This window comes from Rhinoderma darwinii, chromosome 3, assembly GCF_050947455.1.
Source record: "Rhinoderma darwinii isolate aRhiDar2 chromosome 3, aRhiDar2.hap1, whole genome shotgun sequence".
Taxonomy (NCBI): Eukaryota; Metazoa; Chordata; class Amphibia; order Anura; family Rhinodermatidae; genus Rhinoderma; species Rhinoderma darwinii.
This window is the reverse complement of record NC_134689.1, coordinates 254,130,616-254,156,123: the sequence shown is the minus strand read 5'-3', so window position 1 is coordinate 254,156,123 and position 25,508 is coordinate 254,130,616. Positions and strand designations below refer to the sequence as shown.

The 25,508-nt window shown below is 42.6% G+C and overlaps 1 protein-coding gene across 3 annotated transcripts in view; it reads left to right on the top strand.

The window, feature by feature from the left end:
* The window catches only part of LINGO1 (leucine rich repeat and Ig domain containing 1), a 355,709-nt gene that overhangs the window by 219,849 nt on the left and 110,352 nt on the right, over positions 1–25,508 (top strand). The gene's annotated exons all lie outside the window — the stretch shown is intronic.

Here is a 25,508-nt window from a genome sequence, read left to right as displayed (position 1 = left end):
TAAAACTCGTGTCTCACTCTCTAATGTCTTCCAGAAATTAAGGGGTTGGTCACTTTATGTTTATTTTATTAATGTGTGAAAAACAGCATTATGTGCCACTTACTAATACATAGTTATTAGAAGATCAGTGCCTGTGTCTTCCTCTGTGAAGCATCCCTCCTTGTTAGTACAGCCTTCTCCACGGACTGTACAGTGCTCCCGTTCTGAACATGGCCACCGATGGAGGGGCCTGTGACCAGGCGTCTCCATTGAATAACACTGCACATGGTAAATTGTGCACAATAAATTACATCCATTCTTCTTGTAGAGTGGCTTATTTATATAAAATCCCTAGGGATTACAGCTAGGAAATCTCCCTAGTCCCTATTGTTTTAGTGACCATATATGCATATGGTATAAATATTTACCAAAATAGCCTATTCTTCTTTGATGGGACTAACCAAGATAGATGGTACCAGTGGTTCAAAGCCCACTGAGCAGAGTTTTAAATGAAAAGGTTGCCATGGAAGTTGCATTACTCAGCAAATAGATTTTTCAATTGTCTTTTGTATATTAAATTATATGTACAGTTTTTGTAATCCGATGCATAGTGAGTAAAACATGCTGTGCCATAATCTAAGAGTTTAGCATTTTTCCATTTGTTATTACCACGGCCAGTGCATAATATATCATTTGTAGTTTACCTTACAACAGTGCCCCTAGTGGTACAAACATAACAAATGAGATAGTGTATGTTTTTTTTTAATTTTACTTCATTGTGTTTATTTCGTAAAAAAGTTTGTCAATCATATACCATGTTAGAAATTATCATCTTACCTGTATAATTTACATGTGATTAAAAGGGTTACACCATTCTATTTTTTTCTGTTTGTCTTCATTTAACTTGCATTTTAATTTCTAACCCCTTCCCGCTGCAGCCATTTTGACCTTCCTCACAGAGACTTATTTTTCAAATCTGACATATCTCACTTTATGTGGTAATAACTTTGGAATGCTTTTACCTATCCAAGCAATTCTGAGATTGTTTTCTTGTGACACATTGGACTTTATGTTACTGGTAAAATTTGGTCGATACATTAAGTATTTAATTGTGAAAAACACCAAAATTTAAAATAGTTATGCCACGTAAAATAGTTGCTAACTAAAATTTCCCATATATCTACTTTAGATTGGCATAGTTTTTTTAAACATACTTTTATTATTCTAGGACGTTACAAGACTTTGAACATTAGCAGAAATGTCTCACATTTTCAAAAAAGTTTAAAAATGCTATTTTTCAGGGACCAGTTCAGCGCCATTTGGATTTTGAAGCGTGGATTTTGCTTGGTAGTAGTTATGTTTGGAGTTTTACTGGTATTTTAGTTTATAGTGTCGGGGCATATGTAAGCTGGGCAGGGTACATCAGGGACATAGTCAGGTGGTATAATAAAAAATAATAAAATAATACATAGATGTGAAGCAATCTATTAAGCACAGACCAGTGTCGCACTGATAAATGGTATCCTTTCTTATCCCCATTTTGATACACACTCTACACCTTTGCAGTTTGGGGAATTTTGTTGGGAAAGATTTGTCCTAGTATAATACGGGCACCCTTGCTTCCAGCAGATATGTTTGGGCCCTCCCCTTCCTGGTTCCCTAATTTTAGGGCCTTGATAAATCGCCTCTTTAAACAGAAGGAATGTTCCCCTGCGCAACTGCATATTTTTCAGTCCTTTAACTTATTTTATTTTTTCATAGACGTAGTCGTATGAGGGCTTTATTTTTGCGGGACGAGCTGTCGGTTTTTATTCGTACCATTTTGGGGTACATGGGACGTTTTGAGGACTTTTTATCCTTTTTTTTGGGAGCCAAGGTGACCAAAAAACATCAATTCGGGCATAGTTTTTTAGTTTTATTATTATACAGGGTTCATCATGCCTTATAAATTACATGTTAACTTTATTCTGCGGGTCAACACGATTCCGGCAATACCAAATTTATAGCACTTTCTTATGTTTTAACTTCAACTTTTTGCACTTTGTTCTGAGAGCCATAACCTTTTAATTTTTTTGTCGATGGAGCTATATGAGGGCTTGATTTTTGCAAGACGAGGTATAGTTTTTAAAGGTATAATTTTTGGATACATGCAACTTTTTGTTCACTTTTTATTAAAATTTTTGGAAGCCAGAGTGACCAAAAAACAGCAATTCTGTCATTGTTTTTCGGGTTTAATTTTATGGCGTTCACCGGGCGGGATAAATAAAATAATTTTTTAATATAGTTCAGGCTGTTATGGACACAGCGATATCAAATATGTATGGTTTATTATTTTTTCAATACTAAAGGACTTGATAAGGGAAAATGGGTGATTGTGTTTTTTTTTAAATTACTTGAAACATTTTTATTTTTGTCAACTTTTTTTTTCATCTTTTTTACACTTTTTTTTAGTCCCACTAGGCGTCTTGAAGGTCCAACTGTTTGATTGCTGTTCTAATACATTGTACTACCTATGTAGTGCAATGTATTAGAACTGTCAGTCATTCACTGACAGCAAGCTGATTAGGCTTGGCCTCTGGGTGGTACCTAATCGGCTTCTGTAATCGGCAGAGCAGGAGGCCATTGTAAGGCCTCCTGTTGCCATAGTAGCCATCGGCAGCCCTGCGATCGCATCGCAGAGATGCCGATTTGCTACAAACCCCTAAGATGAAGCGATCACTGTAGATCGCTACATCTAAGGGGTTAATGGCTAGCTCCGGTCCCTGCCATTACAGCAGGGTTTCAGCTGTAACATACAGCTGACGCCCACCGCTGATGACTCCGACTCAGCTTCTGAGCCGGCACCATCTTTCCGTCGGTACCGGAAGCCTTTTAGGCCCCGCCTCCATGCAGGGCCTAGGGGGCCAGTATGAGGCCTCCGGTTGCCATTTCAGCCATCGGCACCCCAGCGATCTCATCGCCGGTGGTTAAAAACCCCTCAGATGTTGATATCTCTATTGAGCGCAGCATCTGAGGGGTTAATCGGCCGGATCGGATACTAGCTCCGGTCCTGGCCGTTACAGCAGGGTGTCAGCTGCAAATTACAGCTGTCACCCAGCGGTGATAGTGCGGGCTCAGCTCCTGAGCCCGCACTATCACCGCGACCTAACTGTACTACACTTTGCGGGAACCCCTTCCCGACAGCGCCGTATATATATGGCGAATGTCAGGAAGGGGTTACAGCTTTCTGTCGCATTTCCTGTGAACAACGTATGTTGTACTCTTTGATGTTGTTGTCCTGTAGTTCCATATGACCTGACGGCTGTACAACACAAAGAAATTAAAAGACAATTAAATAACTGGTTAATGTTCCAAAGATCTGTGAGATAGAAATAAACAAATAATAAACATACTGAAATAGTACTCTTCCGGTGGGTTAGGGTGTTAAAGGGATCCTGTCATCAACATCTTACCTGTTAAACTCGCCTGACCCCTCAATGGCCGCAGCTGTCCAGAGTGTGTTCCTGTTCTCTTCTTTCCTGAAGTCCTCCTCTGTCTGTAAATATCGTCGTTTAAACTCTTCCCGCCTTTTATGGTAATTAGTTTTCCCTCTGGGATGCAGCTTCTTAACCCCGCCCACCGTTGCCACCTGTCTGGCCCTGACTGGCTAAGGAGCTGTCAATCAAAAAGAAGGAGGTGGAGTCCACTCTGAGATGCTGGAGGAATGAAAATCTGACTCTTTTCAGATGAAGATTTGACTCTTTTCTGCTCATTTGCATACGGTGTGGGACCACTGAAAAACTGAATACTAAAGCTACAGAGCTTACTTAGAACATATTTATAGCTTAGATGACAATGATTTTTCACCCACTTTCACCAGGAATTGCTGGCTTTATAGCTAAAATGCTGGTGACAGGTTCCCTTTAAGGTTCCCATGTGCATTAGACAAAGCCTGGCCAAAGCCACCAATTTCGACAGGATTGGCTGATGATCAAATGTGATCGGGGACCGCCTGACACATGGATTTCAACATTCCCCATCCTTTGTTCCCGCTGGAGAACAGCCGCTGTCAGAGGTGTCTGGCATCAGCTTAATCCCTCTCCCCTGAGTGTGCACGTTTATGAGGGTCAGGAGAAATTGAATGTAAATGGCCATCTTTAGATCCACTCATACTTACAAAGATTCTTATAGCTGGGACACACTCAATCCACATCTTGAATAGAGGTGGTCAACACAAGTAATACCAGAGAGCAAGGATACATCGAGAAAGCAAAGGAGAGCACTCGAGTGGGACGAGAAATAGTGGGACTGTAAAATCAAGTGTTAACAAACACTACTCCACAAATTCATATAGCACATTAGAGTAAACAATAGTCAATCACTCCCAAGATTGTATGTAGAAATTGCTCATCCAGCAGGAAACCGTTTGTGGACAAAAATGACCTTGTTCATTTCCCAGGTTTTGACCTGATGTCCTAACCATCCTGCGGAGTCGAAACGTAGCACTTCATTATTGGGATGTGTTAATAAACACCTTTTACCATTTTAGCATTCGGATACTGTCCTCAAGTTTTTGGTACCTATTGAGTGTCCAGGAAGGTATCCCTGGACTAGGAATTTGCATCCTACTGAAATTGAATGGATACAGTCTGATCAAGTGAGTGCTGTGGATACTTATTTTGTAACTAAGCATTCCGGAGGTCAGTGAGTGAGTGACTATCTCCTATCCAGAGAACTGATCCCCCTCAGCTGTGCTTTGGAAATAATAGTGTTAAAAACTCCACACCCTACAGACAGATAGAGATGTTATTGGGTTTGTTGCCCTCATTAGTATGTTGTTTTAACTCTTTCCTTTCCAGAGTGCACAGCTTAGAAGGTACATTAATCCATAGGTGTATTTGGAAGCTTCTGTCTCTGACACAAAATCTGTAACAGGTGCCATTTGCAAGCTTCTTTGGGCCCCCTAAGGCACTTGGATGTGTCTCCTCTACATCTGCATCCCCTATAGCTAAATCCCTGCTCTTGCCCCTAAGTTGCTATTATTTACTTGATTTTACAGTCATATTGCTTCTCATATTAGACTGTTGCTCACCTTTCTTTTCTACTCTCAGCTGCACAATATGTTCTCTCTCTCACGGTATTCCTCCCCTTGCCACCACTTGGCGCATACACAATAAAAGGGAATGGTAGGTACTTTATTCTTACCAGGTATTATGATCTACTATTGCCTTCTGTTGGACATGGGCCAAGTGACTAAGACGAGGAAGACTGTGATAATAGAGAGAATGTTTTATTTGTGTGGCTGGCTGGGAAGATCCCATCGCTCTAAAGGATTTTACCAGGGATTACTGGAGTGTTCAGGACACTCATGCTGCAGACTGGGGAAGGTAAATGTAACAGGGTGCTCTAATATTATACTATCAAAAGCATTTCATGTACATTTAAGACTACTGTAGAAACCCATAATGGCATTATGTAGAATTTTGCCTCTGTATACCTTTTTCGGACACAAAGATAAGATGATACTGTGATTTACGTCAATAAAGAAACCACTAAAAAACTACAGTTATATTCAGGGAACATGATTGATGAGTTGTCTTCGATTTCAAGGGACATCACAGTTACTTTACTATATTGGATTTTTTTCTGTAGCTCTCTCTTTGCTGAGAGCCCGTGTTCCTACTTTCTCATGCAGTACCTCATCCCTGATGCCCCCTCTTTCCCTTCTCTCTTCGTCTCTTTGCCCTCTGGCTGAGTGTTACACAGTGTGACAGCTCTGGCTGGACGCAGTCATATAATTTACATCACTCTGCTGATCTCCCTCTCCCCATTCCTTCATTCTTTATAGGCCAGATGGGATGGTCAGTCTGTCTGCTTCCTTCTACCCCTTCACATGTATCCCTGTATCACTCTACCCTGTCTATTATACTGTATAGACACGTCTCATTTGCACCAGCCCATTCTCTTCTAAGTTTTTACAACTTTTAATAGATACGTCATCTCTACTCAATCACCAAAAATCTAGCTAGCAGGTTTTCTCATTAATTTTAGCACTGTCATAATAACATACATTACAGCTTACAAAAAATCCTCAAAATAGCCCTACTTAAGACAACAACATAGAACGTATCATTATGAGATTTGTCATTTGAATAACATTAAAAATATAAATTCTTCCATCGAAAAGGTCAGGGAACATCGAACAGATATGGGGACAAGATTTTGATGGGGGTTGGTAATGGGCCAGATCTGGGCTATATTAAATGCTCAAAGGAGTTGGAATTCATTATACATCTTTATAGAGTTCATAACTCAGCTTTTCTGTTACAAAGCTTGAAGCCAAAATGACATAATTTAAAGCCCATGCTCCCTATGAAAATTCCTCTTTACTAATGTAACAAAGCCCCTATTTCAATGCACATTAAAGTATTTTTTCTATGTTCTGTGCGTTCCCTTTCCTAGTTCAAGCATTCATCCTCCGATCATACCCCACAAGTGGGAGCCATTTACCATAACTGCTTCTGGCTTCATGGGGGAACCTCTCTCCCTGTTCTCCTCAGGTCCCTATTTACATCATTATTTGTGACCACAACCGTTTGGGTCAGTTAGGAGACTAAACGTGGTAGTAATACAGGAAGTGATATCACTCGATTGACAGGTGCAGATAGTAGGACATAGGATATCATTTGGAGCAGAAGGGGACATTACACAGTAAAATCACGGCAATCATGTTACATGGCATGTTGTATCCGCTATATAAATCATATGTTATTTTGTCCCTGAACTTTAAGGCTATGTAATGGAAAGTTCTGACCCCTGAAGAAAAATTAAGATATTGAATGAAAACATTTTTGGACCTATTTAGATCTATTTAGATTTTTGAGAAAAAAAACCTAAATAAACAAGAAGTACAATTTACCAGCTTTTTTGTTAGATCCTGCTGTTGAGACCCCAGCGATCAGCTGTAATCTGTGGGGGTACCCAGCAGCAAGTATCTATTTTTCCTGCAGCACCATCGCAGGGGAAGTTTAGCAATACACATTTTCCATTGAAATTCATGGACTGTACATGTGGGTCCTCTGGAATTTGTGGGTCCCGTACTGGAACTCCCATCTAATAACTCAGAATCCCCTACTAGTATTTATGAAAATAAATTTTCTAAACCAGAAACACTTATCTAATAAAATATTATACATCTTTTTCTTCATTATTTTCAAGATTCCTGATTGTAGTTAGTGAATAAAACACTAGATATTTGTATGTAAGAGGGTTAGTTTTCATGTGTTTGGCCTTTGATCATATTCCCACCCAAGGATGGTGCAGTAATGGAGGCAGACAGAGTACAGTTCAAAGAAACAAGGCTTTACTCCTTCTGGGGCAAAAAGTGTAATGATTACAGACAGTAGTACGTAGTGTAGCAGTTACTAGGTTGGCACACGGCTTGGCTTGTTAGTTTTTTAAAGGGCACAGGGCTTGGTGGTTACAGTTTCTGAGAGACACTTAGCATGGCCATTACAAAAGTTTCTGAAAGGCACTTATCTTGGTGATTTGAACTCTGATGGGCATTTGCCTTAGCAGCACAGTTTCTGCTCTTTTTGTCACTTTCACGGGCAGCGGTGAGTAGGCCTTTACCCACCGAAAGTACAGGATTGCACTAGACGTGGTCCATAAACACTCGCACGATCCACACTTACAGGACCTCTCCCAGGCACGGAGCACTCGCCCCAGAGGACCTGAGATACGCAGCAGTCTGGTAGGGTCAAGGTGCTCGAATCGGTCCGGAATCGCTTATCAGGACACACATGCTGGCACAACCCAATCCTCTCACAGAGTCCCTTCGCTTCTCTGTCTCATGTGCTTCCTACAGTTGCACCTGACAGGTTCTCCACACAGATATCACTGTGTCGCTTTCTGAGGACTCTCTGATGCTTCTCACTACGAGGTGCGCCAAAACGGCTCCTTTATAGACTCGTTCTACCCTCGTATCGTGCTTTTACAGTGCCACGCTACTGCGTTCACACACCTGATCAGAGACCTAAAACCAGTGACGGATTTAGTAGACAACAGGCCCTGGGCTGTTCCACAAACTTGGGCCCCCTTCCCCACCGCTGCTCTGCTGTGTCTATAGTGGGCACCACCTTTCTGTGAGAGCATTGACAAATGGGTGTTACGATTCCTCTTGTCAAAGGGCTGTGTCCCTACATACTGACAGTCTCCAACCATCGCTGACTGTATCACACTGTGTAGGGACACAGCCTCTTGACAATGGGAATGGTAACAAGCATTTGTCTATTAGTCTTGGGTACGCAAAGACTTTATGTGGAATACAAGGATTTCCTACAACAGACATGTCAGGAGAGCGAACAGATCCTCTATAGATCCAGTGACACACAAGTGACGTCTTCTCTGATGGGAGTCATCCTCTTTTCTTATACATCTGACACAGACCGTTATGGCGACTTCTCCTGATGAGACATCTTTGCTCCGCGCTTCTGCAGCCATTTTCCAGCCTTTATAGAAACACAAAAATTCAGACACCAAGGCCCAGACCCATACTTTAAAGGGGTTGTCCAGGCACGGACCAGTTTTTAATACTGGTGACCTATCGATGTGCCTGGACATCCCCTTTTACTCAGACTAATAAATTAGAATACAGACCCCAGACCTTCTAAACTGTTGCAGTCCCCAGACCAGACCCCCCTAAACAAATACAGACCCCAGAACAAGCACCCTAAATACAGACCTCGGACCAGACCCCTAAATATAGACCCCAGACCTGACCCCTAAACTAATGACCCCAGACCAGACTCCCTAAACTAATATAGACCCCAGACCAGACCCCCTAAATACAGACCCCATAAACTAATAGACGCCAGACCAGACTCCTAAATACAGACCCCAGATCGGACCCCGTAAACTAATACAGACCCCAGACCAGGCCCCCTAAACACAGACCCCAGACCTGAACCTAGACCTGACTCCCTAAACTAATACAGACCCCATGCCCCCTAAATACAGACCCCATAAACTAATACAGACCCCAGACCTGACCCCCTTAACTAATACAGACCTCAGACCAGGCTCCTAAATACCCCATAAAGACCCCATAAACTAATTTTAGCGTCCATGGCCATGGGCCGTCGGGTTTACTCACCTCCCGACGCCCGCAGCCATGGATCCGTGAGCGCTGGTCCCCATCTCCTTCCTAGGAGACGCCAGCGCTCACATCCGCTCCGGTCTGCTGTGTCTCGTAGAGTGCACGCTCGTGCCCGGCCTTAAAGGGCCAGCATGCGCACAAGAGGAAATCATCATCAACTGCCCATGATTTCCTGGTCTATAAGCAGGCCCCAGCCCTTCTGATCCTTGCCTGAGTGTTGTTAGTTTTCACAAGTCTGTCTTGCAAATGGTCCCTTAGTGTTTCCCGTTCCAGTTGCTACCCGTGCCCTGTTCCTGTATCCCGTGCTGTGTTCTTGTTCATGTGCCTACTAGTTGGAGTCGTGTCTACTGCACCTGCTGTTGCATTGCCACGTCCTGTGTCATCTGCCACGTCCTGAGGGATTCGCCACATCTGGCGCAACCTGCGGCACCTGTTGCCATTGTCACGCCCTGTGTCATCTGCCAAGTCCGGAGGGATTCGCCATGTCTGGCGCAACCTGCGGCACCTGTTGCCATCGTCATGTCCTGTGTCATCTGCCACGTCCGGAGGGATTCGCCATGTCTGGCGCAACCTGCGGCACCTGCTGTCATCCACTACGTCTGGCGTTACTTGCTGCACCCACCTCCATCGGTGCCAGAGCTGCGGCCATTGTCTGGACTATCCAGGTACCCTTGTGTGGGACTCTGTATTCTGAGGCTCCTGTTGTTTGGCCAGCTGCCTCCCTGCTACGGCGGAGCGGCCTAGTGGGTCCACATACCCACAAACCGTGACATTAATACAGACCCTAGACCAGACCCGTAAATACAGACCCCAGAACTGACCCCCTAAACTAATACAGACCCCAGACCAGGCCCCCTAAATACAGACCCCGTAATATAACACAGACCCCTAAATACAGACCCCAGACCTGACCCCCTAAACTAATAATGACCCCAGACCTGACTCCCAAAACCAATACAGACCCCAGACCAGACCCCCTAAACTAATACAGACCCCAGACCAGTCCCCCTAAATACAGACCCCATAAACTAATAGACCCCAGACCCCTAAATACAGACTCCAGACCAGACCCCATAAACTAATACGGACCCAAGGCCAGCAACCCTAAATACAGACCCCCTAAACTAATACAGACCCCAGACCTGACTCCCTAAACTAATACCGACACTAGACCAGTCCTCCTAAACATTATAATGTCCCCTAAGTGCCCTCACAGAGTATTAATAATGCTTTGGTACCTGGAGGAGCGAGCAGTGCTTAGTTTTCACTCATAGCTTCTGGGCTCTCTTTCTCTGCTTCGGCCCTGTCGCTGCACTGAGACTGACACACATTACATTGTAATGTCATCTGACACGTCACGTGTCAGTTTCAGTGCAACATCAACACCGGAGCAGAGAAGAAGTGCTCGGGCCGGAAGACAGCTGCAGAGTCGCCAGGCCAAGGGCGCTTCAGAAACGCAAGGGAAGGTAGCCAGCGCAGCACCCCCTTCCTCTTGCTGGAGTGATGCGTCCTGTGCTATCGCACAGGTCGCACACCGAAAAGGCCTTGCTTTCTCCTATTCTGAATATTTTCAGCCTGGAGATGGTTAAGATCGTCCACGACTGTCTAGATTGGGAAAAATTGTATCAAACTCTCAACTGAAAACAGGTATGGTGTTTTCTGTGTCTGGTATGTGTTTATCCACCCTGCGACCCACCCCTTGCTGAACGTGATGTGCATCCGGAGGGCTGCATTTACGGCCCCCACAATATGTTGGGTTAACCTTCACTGGAATAGGTATATATTCTCCAAAAAACAATTAATCTAGGGTATGATCAGGATTGTATTTTATATATTGGCATACGGTACCACTCAATAAGTTGTATCACAGTAAATGAAAAGTCATATCTCTGTATTATAAATATATAACACAAATTCATGGGTAACATATGCTTGGACATAGGTATGACCCTGGTATTATTTTCCTTTTTGAGTGAAATTTGTGTACCAAAAGTATCACTCGCCATCATTTTTCTGTCATATTTCATTCTTTGTTTTCTATCTGTCAGCATATTGTAAATTTTACACAATCATTCATTTATAATGTCATTTCCCCAGTGTAACATATAATCTACTCTATTTTCTTTAGTTCACACTGAAGCAATTATTGTGTTACAGTATAATGTGTACATGTGCCTTTGAACCATGGTAAGAAACTGGATCACCTTGACGAAACCCACATCAAAATAGGGAGAGCGCACAGATTCCTCCACACCTCACTCTAGGTTGGAATGAAACTTTAAGGTGGGATTCACACGACCGGGTCCCGCCCGAGCCCGAGTGCCGGCCGGTTAAATCGGCCATTTTGCCCGGCCGGTTTGCATAAAGTTATGCATTCGTTCCGGGCCGGGCAGATCTGGACAGTGACATCAGCGGCAACTCCTGAAGGGGAATCCCCATCTGTTCGGGGATTCCGCTTCAGGAGTTTCCCCTGATGTCACTGCCCAGATATGGACAGAGACGTCAAGCGCTCTGTCCAGGAGCGGAATCCCCGAAAACACGTGGATTCCGCTCCTTCAGGGAGCTAAAATGGAGCTAGCACATAGCAGAGCGGGGAGATACCTCCCTGCTCTGCTATAGTGGCGTCGCTACAGCAGCCGCAGCAGCTGCTAGCGGCGCCATGGAAGGTGTCGCCGGGCCAGGGCGCTTTTAAAACAAGCAGGGGTGGGGAGCCAGCGCAGCGCTCCCTTCCACCTGCTGTACACCCCGGCCCTGCCACACAGTGTACAGCGCAGCAACTCCTCCTCCTCACATGCAGTCTGCGCTGTGAGGAGGAGGAGACAGAGCGCAAGCCACGGAAAACCCGGCCATCACTCGGGACACATTCCGGTGATGGCCAGATATTACCCGGCCCCATTGACTTCTATGGGAGCCGGGCGGCCGGGTACCCTGGCGAAAATAGAGCATGTCCTATTTTTTGACGCCCGGTTTTCCCGGCCGTCAAAAAATCGGTCGTGTGAATAGCCCCATTAGGGGTCTATTATTCCTAATGCAGCCGGGTGCCGGCCGATTTATGAACGGCCGGCACCCGGCCGGGAAAACCTGTCGTGTGAATGAGGCCTAAGCCCCAGGCAACAATGCTAACCACTCTGCCAGCATGATGACCAATATTGTATCGTCTGTTAGCTGCTGAAACCACAAATGTACACATCAGCCGAAGAAAAAGAACATTTTTAACAAATTGCCATTGTTTTGTCTTCTCACTGATACAGTATTTTTATGTTTTGGTTGGCGGCAAGGGAACAAAGCTTATAAGTGAAAGCAAGGATTATTAGTGGACCATGCAAGTAACTGATAGGATTGTATGATATCTCTTCTCGCAGTACATATATAGGCTTTATATATGTCATTCACCACAACTGAAAATTCCATTTGTCTTTTTACCCCAGAGCATGCGTGTGGCGGACTAACTTCAAGGTCTTGGAACCCAATGCAAAACGGTAACAATGCCCGACATCTACCTTGTACCATTTATAATAATGGTGTCATCTTATGTGTCAGAAGGGCATTTGGGAAACCAGGGCCTGGGCGCTACCTCTGCATCCCCTATAGCTATACCTCTGTGTGTAGTGTCACCACTTTATCATGCAATTATACATTAACTAACAGAAAACAAGACAAAGATCTGGTGGCATAACATTTTTGGCCACGGATTTATTAAAGGTATAACAAACCAAATATATAACGTTAAAAATAAACCAAGATGAGATACTCAGCTTAGCCATAAGCTCAAGCCAAAATGTCACCATAAGTCCACTCATTTTCATGAGCGACTAACCCCCTTCTAATAAAGAGTTGTGACAATACAAATACATAAAAATATGGGAGGGAGGGTGGGGCAATTTTTCTACAGCGCGTAATTGCCCAGGTCGCCCATCCCTAAAGGGGCCCCCTCCTTCAGCATTGCTTTTCAGCTGCCCATCCGTGAAAGCAAGCTGGCGGGTAGCTGAAAGGCAGTAACAGTCAGGTAGAGTGTCTTTACCATAAAATCAGCATGGAGGAGCGCTGCCCCGCTGATATTATCAGTGATAATACCGGCGATCCGTTGGGGCAGCGCTCCTCCTGCCGAATCCATGTTAGAGACTCTTTACTGCTTCTCAGCCTCCTCCAAGTACCGTTATCTCATGCTACGCGTGCATGAGTCTGCTACGCATGCGCTGCGGCGTGCTGTGTCTTTCTGACGCTGTCAGCGTCATGATGTAGTGTACGCTGGGCAGCGTCAAGACATAATAAACTGGTGCCCAGTGGGTGTATGTATAACAGCCTGGAGTGAAGGAGGTACACAATTATACGTAGGCAGCAGCATACTGCCATAGAATATTATCGCTAGGGTCTGATTTATTTATTTTATTTTATGGTCTAAGGGACTTCTGGGGTTTGATTCTGAGCAAGGGGGAGGGCGGAACATATATAATATGTGTGTATCATACACACATTATATGTACCTCCTCATTGCTCAGAAACAAACCCCAAAAGTCCCTTAAAATAAATAAATCAGACCCTAGCGATAATATTCTATGGCAGTGTGCTGCATTCATACACTGTCTTAATACATGTTGTTACAATAATACCATGAAGCCAGGCCAAATAGTGCTAAAGACTGTATATGGGAGCTGCACATATACTCTTAAAGGCCTTGTTCACATCAGTGTCAGGTTCTGTTCATGGCTTCCGTTAGACCTTTCTGTCAGAGGAACCCATGAATAGAAAGCCAAATGGAAACCATAGCTTCCATTTGCATTACCATTCATTTCAATGGTAATGCTTCCTTTGCAAATGGTTTCTGTTTGTTTATGTTTCGTAAGGTTTTAGTTTTTCGCGGAAAACAATAGCATTATCTGCAACGGAAGCACTACCATTAAAATCAATGGTAATGCAAATGAAAGCTATGGTTTACATTTGGCTTTCCGTTCATCGGATCCTCTGACGGAAAGGTCTAACGGAACCCATGAACGGGACCCGACGCTGATGTGAACAAGGCCTAAGGCTAAGTAAACCTTTGTAAAGAAAATAAATAGATGCGGAGTTTATATATATAAAATATAAATTTTACTGTGTTTCCTTTTTAAAAAAAATATAGAAAAGTACTAACATACATATAAAATTATTTTATGCCGTGTATTCATACATTATCATCGGTCACATTGTATCTCATATAACGTGTATCTATAACATTATTTTTAGAGACTTTTGATCAAACTAGACAGCAAGATATTCACCCAATAAAGGGTTATTCAAACATGTTTCTACTTTTTAAAAGAGAGTTTCACAGACATTTCTTTTTGTGTTCCCTTAATATTGTTGACTATTACAGTCATAGAATATAGGGGTCAGTGCTTCCCCTACCCGTTCAGATGCTGGATAATATCCACTGTTTAATCAGTACGTGGAACCTCTCTCCATAAAAAAAATCCTCCCGACGCGTTTCCTCTCAGCCAAACGATTCCTCAGGGGAGATGGGCCAAAACCAGCTTTACCCAGTTTCCATAGGTTATTATGGTTGTCTTTTCAAATAGCGCATACTTGCAGTGGCAAGGTATCAATCACCCATAGTCTTTGGGTTTCAAGTATCGGTGCCTGTTCCTGGCGTCTGTAAAAGTTATATTTTATATATATAAACTCCGGATCTATTTCTTTTCTTTATAATTATATAATACGGAGGACTGTTAAATCTAAGTCTGGGTGGTGGACTTCTAATTACACCATCAATATTCATTAAGTAAACCTTTTAATTTTTTTTAAGTAAAAATGTCAGTGTGATTGGTGCAACTGTATAATTAGTTTTTATAAAAAACTAAAACAAATTTTTTATAAAAACTAATTATACAGTTGCACCAATCACACTGACATTTTTAATTTGAGATACAGCTGCTTTGTATCTTGTATACAGAGAAGCTGTATCGTGCGCTAAGATCTGAATCCGTTAGGTCTGCGGGACTGACGGATTCAGCATCAACGGTCCTGCGTGTCGATGCGATCGAGACACGCAGGACCCGCTGACACAGAACCCGTCACTCCCACGGACCTGACATCTTCTAATTACTTTACAAGGAGCTTGTCCCCATTATTTTTTTTCTATGCAGCATATAGTTACATAGTTACATAGTTAGTACGGCTGAAAAAAGACACATGTCCATCAAGTTCAACCAAGGGAAGGGAAAAGGGAAGGAAAAATTTCTACACATAGGAGCTAATATTTTTTTGTTCTAGGAAATTATCTAACCCTTTTTTAAAGCCATCTACTGTCCCTGCTGTGACCAGCTCCTGCGGTAGGCTATTCCATAGATTCACAGTTCTCACAGTAAAGAAGGCTTGTCGCCTCTGCAGGTTGAACCTTTATTTCTCCAGACGGAGGGAGTGCCCCCTTGTTTTTTGAGGGGGTTTTACATGGAACAGGATTTCACCATATTTTTTGTATGTGCCATTAATATATTTATATAAGTTAATCATGTCCCCCCTTAGTCGTCTTTTTTCAAGACTAAATAGGTTTAATTCTTTTAATCTTTCCTCATAACTTAAATTCTCCATGCCCCTAATTAGCTTCGTTGCTCTTCTTTGTATTTTTTCCAACTCCAGGGCATCCTTTCTATGAACTGGAGCCCAGAACTGAACTGCATATTCTAGATGAGGCCTCACTAATGCTTTGTAAAGTGGCAATATTACATCCCTGTCCCGCGAGTCCATGCCTCTTTTAATACACGACAATATCCTGCTGGCCTTTGAAGCAGCTGATTGACACTGCATGCTGTTATTTAGTTTATGATTTACAAGTACACCCAGATCCTTCTCAACAAGTGAATCCGCCAGTGTAGCTCCCCCTAGGACATATGATGCTTGCAGGTTGTTGGTACCCAGATGCATAACTTTACATTTATCTACATTAAACTTCATCTGCCAAGTGGATGCCCAAACACTTAGTTTGTTTAAATCCGCTTGCAATTCATGAACCTCTTCCATAGTCTGAACTATATTACATAGCTTGGTGTCATCTGCAAAAATAGAAATAGTGCTATTAATCCCCTCCTCTATATTATTAATAAATAAGTTGAATAATAGTGGTCCCAGCACTGAACCCTGGGGTACACCACTTATTACCGGGGACCATTCAGAGTAGGAATCATTGACTACAACTCTCTGGATACGGTCCTTGTGCCAATTCTCAATCCAATTACAAACTATATTTTCTAAACCTATAGTCCTTAATTTACCCATTAGGCGTCTATGGGGGACAGTGTCAAATGCCTTTGCAAAGTCCAAAAACACTAAATCCACAGCGGCCCCTCTGTCTAGACTTCTGCTCACCTCTTCATAAAAATAGATTAGGTTAGTTTGACAACTTCTGTCCTTAGTAAAACCGTGCTGGCTGTCACTTATAATGCTATTTATTGTCACATAATCCTGTATATAGTCCCTCAATAGCCCCTCAAACATTTTCCCCACGATGGATGTTAAGCTTACTGGTCTATAATTACCTGGGGAAGACCTAGAGCCCTTTTTGAAAATAGGCACCACATTTGCGCTGCGCCAGTCCCTTGGCACTATACCAGTCACTAGAGATTCTCTGAATATTATGAAAAGGGGGACAGAAATAACTGAACTAAGCTCTTTAAGAATTCTAGGGTGTAACCCATCTGGTCCCGGGGCCTTGTGCACATTTATTTTATTTAATTTAGCTTGGACCATATCTACATTCAGCCAATTCAGTATATCAACTGATATATTAACAGCACTGGCACCGGCTACATCAGCTGCTCTTTCTTCAGTTGTATATACAGAGCTAAAGAACCCATTTAGTAACTCTGCCTTCTCTTGATCCCCTGTGATCAACTCCCCATTACCATTATCTAGGGGTCCTACATGTTCAGACCTTGGCTTTTTAGCATTTATATACTTGAAGTATTTTTTGGGATTTGTTTTACTATCCTTGGCCACCTGCCTTTCATTTTGTATTTTTGCTAATTTTATTACATTTTTACAGATTTTATTAAGCTCTTTATATTTTACAAAGGTTACAGCTGTACCCTCAGATTTGTATTTTTTAAATGCCCTTTTTTTGTCATGTATTGCCCCTTTCACAGAAGGTGTAAGCCATGTGGGGTTTAATTTGAGTCGTTTATACTTGTTAACTATAGGAATAAATTTTGCACTATAATAACTCAAAGTAGATTTGAAAATCTCCCATTTATCATTTGTCCCATTATTTGACATTAGTTCTTCCCAGTCCATATCCTGAATTGCAGCCCTCATCCTGGGGAAATTGGCTTTCTTAAAATTAAATGTTTTTGCCCTCCCAGCCTGCGTTTGTTTTTTACAGTATAGGTAAAATGTAACTATATTATGATCACTGTTACCGAGGTTTTCACGAACATTGACATTCCCAACAAGATCTGCATTATTAGAAATGACCAGATGCAACAGAGCTTCACCTCTAGTCGGGTCTTCCACAAACTGGCCCATAAAATTTTCCTGCAACAGGTTGAGGAAATGTCTCCCCTTTGCAGTTGAAGCTGAACCATGACACCAATTAATATCCCGGAAATTAAAATCTCCCATTATCACTACAGTACCCGCCTGTGCAGCCCGCTCCATCTGTTCCAAACTCATTAACAGGGCATGGCTGAAGACATGGTCGGAAATGAGTCAGGCTTGGCTCAACTTTGAAACCCTGCCCACTTTGCCCATCATACTGGTGTATCGTAAAAAGTGTCACAGGGACTTCATAAATATTGAGTTTCTCCCGAATAGTGCCATATTTCTCGATGTATTTACACCATTAAATATATTTTTCAAAATGGGGTAGATTTACTACTGTGTCTGCATTTAGAATGTGTCAGAAATGCTGCAAATTTTGGTGCAATTTGGCGCATTTCTTTTTAGACTAATATAAGAACATATGTTTGCACCTCATAAAAAGTTACACCCCGTTTGCACCTTTTATTAAGGAAAAGGGGTGTAACTAAGCCAACCAAGAATTGGTATAAAGAGGGGAGAAGTGTCTTACATGCCTAACTAGGTGCGCCAAGTTTATCATACAATGTGCGCCACTGTGATCAATTTGGTGCATGTTCAGACTGCCTCGTCTAAGTTTATGCTGTGTAAACCTTACACAGCTTAGTAAATCTTCCCCAATGTGTGCAATATCTGTGAATTTTGCATTTATTCCCTCAAAGCATTATTTTTTCACCTTCCTCTCTTTTCATTTTATTCTACTTTCCTGTATCTCCAGTGTCAATACCAGTAGACACGAGATCTTCTCAGACGGATCCATCCTCTATTAATCGCCTGATCAATAATAGAATCAACCACATTCTATATCCCAGTCCATCCTTTCTTCATGGGATAATTAACGTGTTTCTCACTGGACTTTCAGACTTGAATGAGACCTTCAGACTTGGTTGCAGTTAATGGGTCTTGGATACATTTTAATTGTTGCTCGCAGCAAGCTTTACTTTAACACTAGATGGCAAATTATTGTTACATCTATTAAATTTAAGACCAGGCAGCCACACCATAATTACATAGTTAGTACGGTTGAAAAAAGACACATGTCCATCAAGTTCAACCAAGGGATGGGAAAAGGCAAGGGAAACATTTCTACACATAGGAGCTGATATTTTTTCGTTCTAGGAAATTATCTAAGCCTTTTTTAAAGCCATCTACTGTCCCTGCTGTGACCAGCTCCTGCGGTAGGCTATTCCATAGATTTACAGTTCTCACAGTAAAGAAGGCTTGTCGCCTCTGCAGGTTGAACCTTTTTTTTCTCCAGACAGAGGGAGTGCCCCCTTGTATTTTTAGGGGGTTTTACATGGAACAGGAGTTCCCATTGATCATTTGTCCCATTATTTAACATTAGTTCTTCCCAGTCTATATCCTGAATTGCAGCCCTCATCCTGGGGAAATCGGCCTTCTTAAAATTAAGTGTTTTTGCCCTCCCAGCCTGTGTTTGTTTTTTACAGTATAGGGTAAAATAGAACTATATTGTGATCACTGTTACCGAGGTTTCACGAACATTGACATTCCCAACAAGCTCTGCATTTTTAGAAATGACCAGATCCAACAGAGCGTCACCTCTAGTCGGGTCTTCCACAAACTGGCCCATAAAATTTTCCTGCAACAGGTTGAGGAAATGTCTCCCCTTTGCAGTTGAAGTCGAACCAAGACCCCAATTAATATCCCGTTAATTAAAATCTCCCATTATCACTACAGTACCCCCCCCCCCCAGTGCAGCCCGCTCCATTTGTTTATATATTTGACCTTCTATCTCCTCAGTTATATTGGGGGGTCTATAGATTACACCTACAAGGTTTCAACCTCTTCACAATCTTCACCCTCTGATGTCTCTTTCAGACTCGCCTTCATATCACTTCTCACATACAGACATACACCACCGCCTTTCCTATTTTTTCTGTCTTTCCGAAACCGTGTACAACCCTGTAGCTTTATAGCCCAGTCATGTGAAGAGTCCAGCCATGTTTCAACAACACCAACTATATCTGTATTTTCTTCCAGTATCAAGGCCTCCCGCTCCCCCATTTTGCTTGCTAGACTTCTGCCATTTGTGAACATACACTTTAACTTGCCTTTCAAGTTTTTCACTTTCAGTATCAGAAATGTGATTATTTTCATTACTGTTTTGTAACAAAAGGATCTCCTTATCCTGTTGTCTACTCCTCTCCCCACAGTCCATTTCTCCCCGCAGCAATATACTCTGACCCCTCTCTAACCTGACTACCCCTTTATTTTCTACATTGCCTCCCTCCTCAGCCCTAGTTTAAATACTCCACCACCCCAGCTAGAATTCTCTCCCCCAGCACAGCGGACGCCCTTCCATTTAGGTGCAAATCATCTGCAGAATACAGTTTGTACCCCAATGAAAAGTCAGTCCAGTGCTCTAGGAACCCAAAGCCTTCTCCTCTACACCAAGACTTCAGCCATGCATTTAACTCCCTGAGCTCCCGCTGTCTTTCCTGTGATGCGCATGGCACAGGCAGTGTTCCTGAGAATGCAACCTTGGAGGTCCTTCCCTTCAGCTTGTATCATAGTTCTTTAAAATAATTCTAAAGGCTCTTCCACCTAGCATGTAATCTATCGTTGATACCCACTTGGACCACGACAGCTGGATCACCACCAGCCCCTCCCAGTAATTTATCCACCCGTTCCACCACATGCCGAACCCTGGCCCCAGGGAGACAGCAAACCATTCGGTTGAGGTGGTCTTGGCGACAAATTATTCTATCCGTCTTCCTGATTATAGAATCCCATACAACTACTAATTGTCTTACCTTACCTGCATTACCATCCCGCCGACTACTAGCTGTGTTGTTCTCCCGGCTGTTATTGAGATCAGTATACACTAGGGGTTTGCCAGTTTGCATTATATGCCTGGTCTTACTTGCCACCAAAGTTGGATTACAGTACCATCTTGGAGTGCTTAATGGCCTCCACCAAAACCCCTTCTTCAAGTTATTATATGGGTGCTGATTGTATATATTGTCAGTCACTGTCCACAGGCATGTCATAATGAGATACTGCTTGCAGTGTGAAGAGCAAGGCAGGAGCTCTGTATGACTGGGAATGACATAATGACATCAGCGCTGGCTACAGAGAGCAGCTTATCCTCAGTGGGTGACTTAGAATCAGTGGTGCCATTCAAGGGTAGTTGTAGCGGTGGTGCGACAGACTATTGGGACAGGAACACGCTGTATTTAGGCAGGGAGGCGCAGCTAGCACGGGCATAGTGGCACTCAGGGCAGTAGGAGTCACAGAGAAGGGGCTGGAGACATGTGAATGTAGATTGGCCCTGACCTCTAGGCTTTTGAAAAAAAAATTATATAAATTATGTACTGTTCCTTATTGTCAGCCATAATATGAGAGACTCTCTGTGCAATGTAATACGGTGTACAGGCTAGCCCCTAAAGAAAATTATATAAGATATACCAGTTCCTATTGGACTTAGTCTAAGTACAAATGCAATTGTTATCCTGTTCACCATTTTGAATTGAATAGAGCTAAGCACATACACCAGTTTTTATAGGGGCTCTTCTGTATATAAAAAAGCATTTTTCATCCTCCATTGTATAATACCTTGATACATGAGATGAGCTCCATTCAATGTAAAATAGTGGACCAGACAACAAATGCATTTCAACACAGTATAGCTCCTATAGAAACAGATACATGTGCTGAGTTTAATGTAATGTATAATGTTGGACAACAAGTGCATTTCTACATAGATTAACCTGTATAGAAAAAGGTATATAATGTACTAGTTTCTATGGGGGCTAGACTGTGTAGAAAATGGATTTGTACACTTGATATTTTTTTTATTTTTTATTTAGCATTTGATTTGTAAGCTATCGTTACCTATGATACAAATTTTTATTGTGGTGGACCCCCACCAGATGTTTTGCCCAGGGGCCTCCACCAACATTAATCTGATTATACACATCAGATGTACGTTGGTGAAACCCGCCGATTTTGGCGGGATCGGTCGTCCATCTAATGTGTATGGTGGCGTCCTGACTCTTCCCTGATGGCAGAACACGTTGGGGTGAAGAAGGATCGGGCTGTTGAATTACAGCATGCCAGATCCTTTTGTTTGTAAGGAGATAAACTGCTGCCAGAGGAGTCTGGCAGAGTCTTTCTACCATCTCCCTATTGAAAATACACGAGCCGAGCGTATATGTGTATGGGGGAGTTGGGAAGAATAGCTGTTGGCTGAGCGATCGTTTGGCCGACAGCTGCCTAATGTGTATGGCCCTCCTTAGGCCCTACTTGCCGCTTCATGTACTGAATCTTAAGTTAGTTAAATAATTGGAATTTATCTACAATTTTGGAATTTATATCTGCCAATGCAGCAGTATTTTATACATGGGGAAATTGGGCAACATCCTCTGTGGGAGCCAGAATGATGAACATATTGTTTGTCTTTCCCAGAAATATATATAACTAATAAAACTCTTACCAGAATTTCTAGCAACTTAACCAAAGAAGACAAATGAAGAACTTTTATTTACATGTGAATGTAAGTAGGAGAACATATCAGATAGACAATTACAAGGTGTTTATTGGTATAAGGTCTGTCTGGAAACCTGTCTGTTTTGCTTTAGATGTCTGGGCACCTTCTTTCTGGAAAAGCCAGCATTTTTATGCATAAGACAGACACCTCATTGCTTTCAATGGGCACTGTGTAATACTTTATATGCCCTGAAGTGGCACTGCAGGGAAATTGCTGACATATTCTTTCACAGTCTAGAGCTGATCACTGAGGGTCCCAGAAACAGTGCATTCTGATTGGCTTATAGCCTCGGAGCCCTTCTTACAAAATGGGTTTGTCCAAAGCAGACATCCCCTTTAATGTTGTTTATTTTAAATCGGTTGTTGCAGTGAAAAGCAGAGCTAAACTTGAGGCTGAATGCAGGTGGGATTGCTGAGCCTTTATTTGGGAAATAACAGCATATCGTTTGTGTCAGAGGGGCATTGGTGCGCTTTCCTTTGATTAAACTTGCATCTGGGGGTTCTAAAAATGTTTCACTGACTTCCCTGGGTAACTGCAAGCGTCAGTGAAAAAATAATGAATTTTTTAGGCTGTAAACCAAGCACAAAAGTATGCACAAAAGCTTAATGGAATTGAACATGTCACACTACATCAGTATACAGTAAATAATTCTCACTTTTTCAGGAGCTAAGTTTTTATTTAGATCTGTTAATTTTGCATTTAATGCTAAAAAAAATAAATAGCATTATTAGCACTAGCATACCAAAAAATAGGTCTTATTTCTGGCAACAAAATGGTTTATTATGGTAAGGGTAGCAGATTTGGCTGCAAGAAGGAAACGAAAGATTGTGGAAAGGAATGCAAAAGTAAATGTCTAGGCAACGGTAGGTGAATAGTTAATCTTGGTAAATTGTTTTACTGAAGCTGCTCAGTGAAGCAAAATATTACAGAGAAAATCAATATCTCTGTGTGTGAGTGGTATATAGATATGTCTGTGTGGTCTATAGATATATCTATGGAGGTGGAATATAGAAATAGACCTCTGTGACAAGTGGCTGTGTATTTTTAGAATTTATACAAAAAGCAAAACCTGCTACATCACCTGCAGCAATAAATAGGAATGCAGCTTATAAACAATGGGGCATTGCCAAATGTGATGATGTAATGCATTATTCTATGTCATATATAAAATCTATATTGTCTAATGTTCATGTTTATCATACAAATGATGTGGTGACACAGTATGGTTATAGTATAGTGGTCAGAGAAAGCTCTGCAATGTATTGAGTGTACGTTTGCTCCTTTTGACACCATTACTCGTGTGTCCTTGAAAATGACCTTAAACTTAGGCTACAAATGGTCAGATCCAGAAGTTCCATAGAGTATCCAGTAAAGTACGTCCATTCGGAAGATAAATGTCATTCACTCTTTATACCCGTAAGAAGGTAAATTGTACACAGTACACCACTTTGAACAGCCCCCTGTGCCACCATCGGTGGCATCTTCTTTGCATTCCTTCCTGGTCGCATTTCAGGACTTCCCTCTCATAATATACTGTAGTCATGTCAGCACTGCCATAATCACACAACAGGACAGATGGTACCTAAGGCCTCATGCACACTTCAGTTTTTTCCTTTAGGGTGCTCTCCGTTCTTGTCACTGATAGCACCCTGAACCCATTCATTGCAATGGCCCCATGCACACTTCCGTTATTGAAACGGATCCGTTGTTCCGTTCCGTGCAAAGTAGAGCATGTCCTACTTTGCTCAGTGATTCAGTGACCGTGTGGCCCATAGAAGTCAATGGGTCAGTGAAAAAAACGGATGGCACACTGAAGGCTTCCGTGTGCTGTCCGTTTTTGACTGATCCGTTGCCATAGCAACGGCTGGGTGGGACAAAGTTCACAGACTCACAGTCTACAGTAGCCAGTCAGTTCTGAAGATGGATGTGGAAAGAATGATAGCATTGGTGCAGGATCACCCAGAACTGTGGGATACGCGCACAGAATGCTACCACGACCGTTATAAAAAGGACGCCGCGTGGGAGGAGCTTGCCAAGGAGCTTTTGACACGCAGATGGCAGAAGGGAACTAGTGCCCAGCGCCACAAAATAAGTAAGTAAATGCACACATTGCACTGCTTGTTTTCTGAGCATGCTTTTCTTTTGTTCCATTGTATGTAATTCTCAGTAGGTAAACTTTACACACCCACAGTAATGTTATTTTCGCATTGACCTGCTGTCTTATAACATGTGCTTTGCAATCCCAAAATTCTGACCGGTATAGACTTTGCGCAGTTTCAAGTGTGTCAGAGGGTAGCGTAGACCTTGCACAGTGGTATTCTGTATTATTTCTAGTAGAGATGAGCGAACTTATGAAAAGTTTGGTTCGGCTAATTCGCCGAATTTCACGAAAAAGTTCGATTCGGACCGAACTAGTTGGACCGAACCTTTAATTTCCGTGCGCCGAGCATGGTACCGTCCAGGGTGCTGATAGAGTTAATGGGCTGCACTAACTCTTTCAGCAACCTTGATAGTACATGCTCGGCGCGCGGAAAATACAATTTGAATGTAATAAAAAAAAATATATAAATATGTTCATACTTACTTTCCTCCTGTCCGGCCTCCAGCGATGACATTTCATCCATGCACCGCTCGCTGCAGCCAATCACAGGCTGCTGCGGCCTCTGCAGCCAATCACACGCTCCTCTCCTGAAATACTCTGTGCTGCCTTAAACTCTGTGGACAGGTCAGGATCCTGTTTCTTTTAAATGCTGCACTGTAGCGCAGCCTTATATCGTGGATCGAGCGGGTTCCCCAGCAGCATTTAAAAGAAACAGGATCCTGACCTGTCCACAGAGTTTAAGGCAGCACAGAGTATTTCAGGAGAAGAGCACGGCCGTCCACGGGCAGCCGGTCGTTTTTCCGAACCGTGCTGCCATTATAAAGTATAGGAGCACGGCCCGTAAAATAAAAAAATAGAACATGTTCTAGCTTTTTAACGGCTCGGGCACCTTCCCGTGAGAAAACGGGAAGGTACCCGTGGCTAACAGAAGTCTATGGGCCCGCTATTTCGGGTCATAATTATGACCCGTAAATCCAAAGTAAGCCAAGCAGAGTAATCTCAAACTGTTCTCTATGCTCTGAAAGCTAAGAAAACAGCACCAAAAACTTCTTGTAACCTTTCTATGGTTGTTTCCTGGGACATGTGACAGGTTCAAGTGAAGTTCACATCCGTTTTTTAAACGGAAACACGGAACGGAAACGGAGTGCACACGGAAACAAAAACGGACACACGGATCCATCAAAAACGGCCGCTAAAACGGTGATGGAAGTGTGCATGAGGCCGTGCATGAGGCC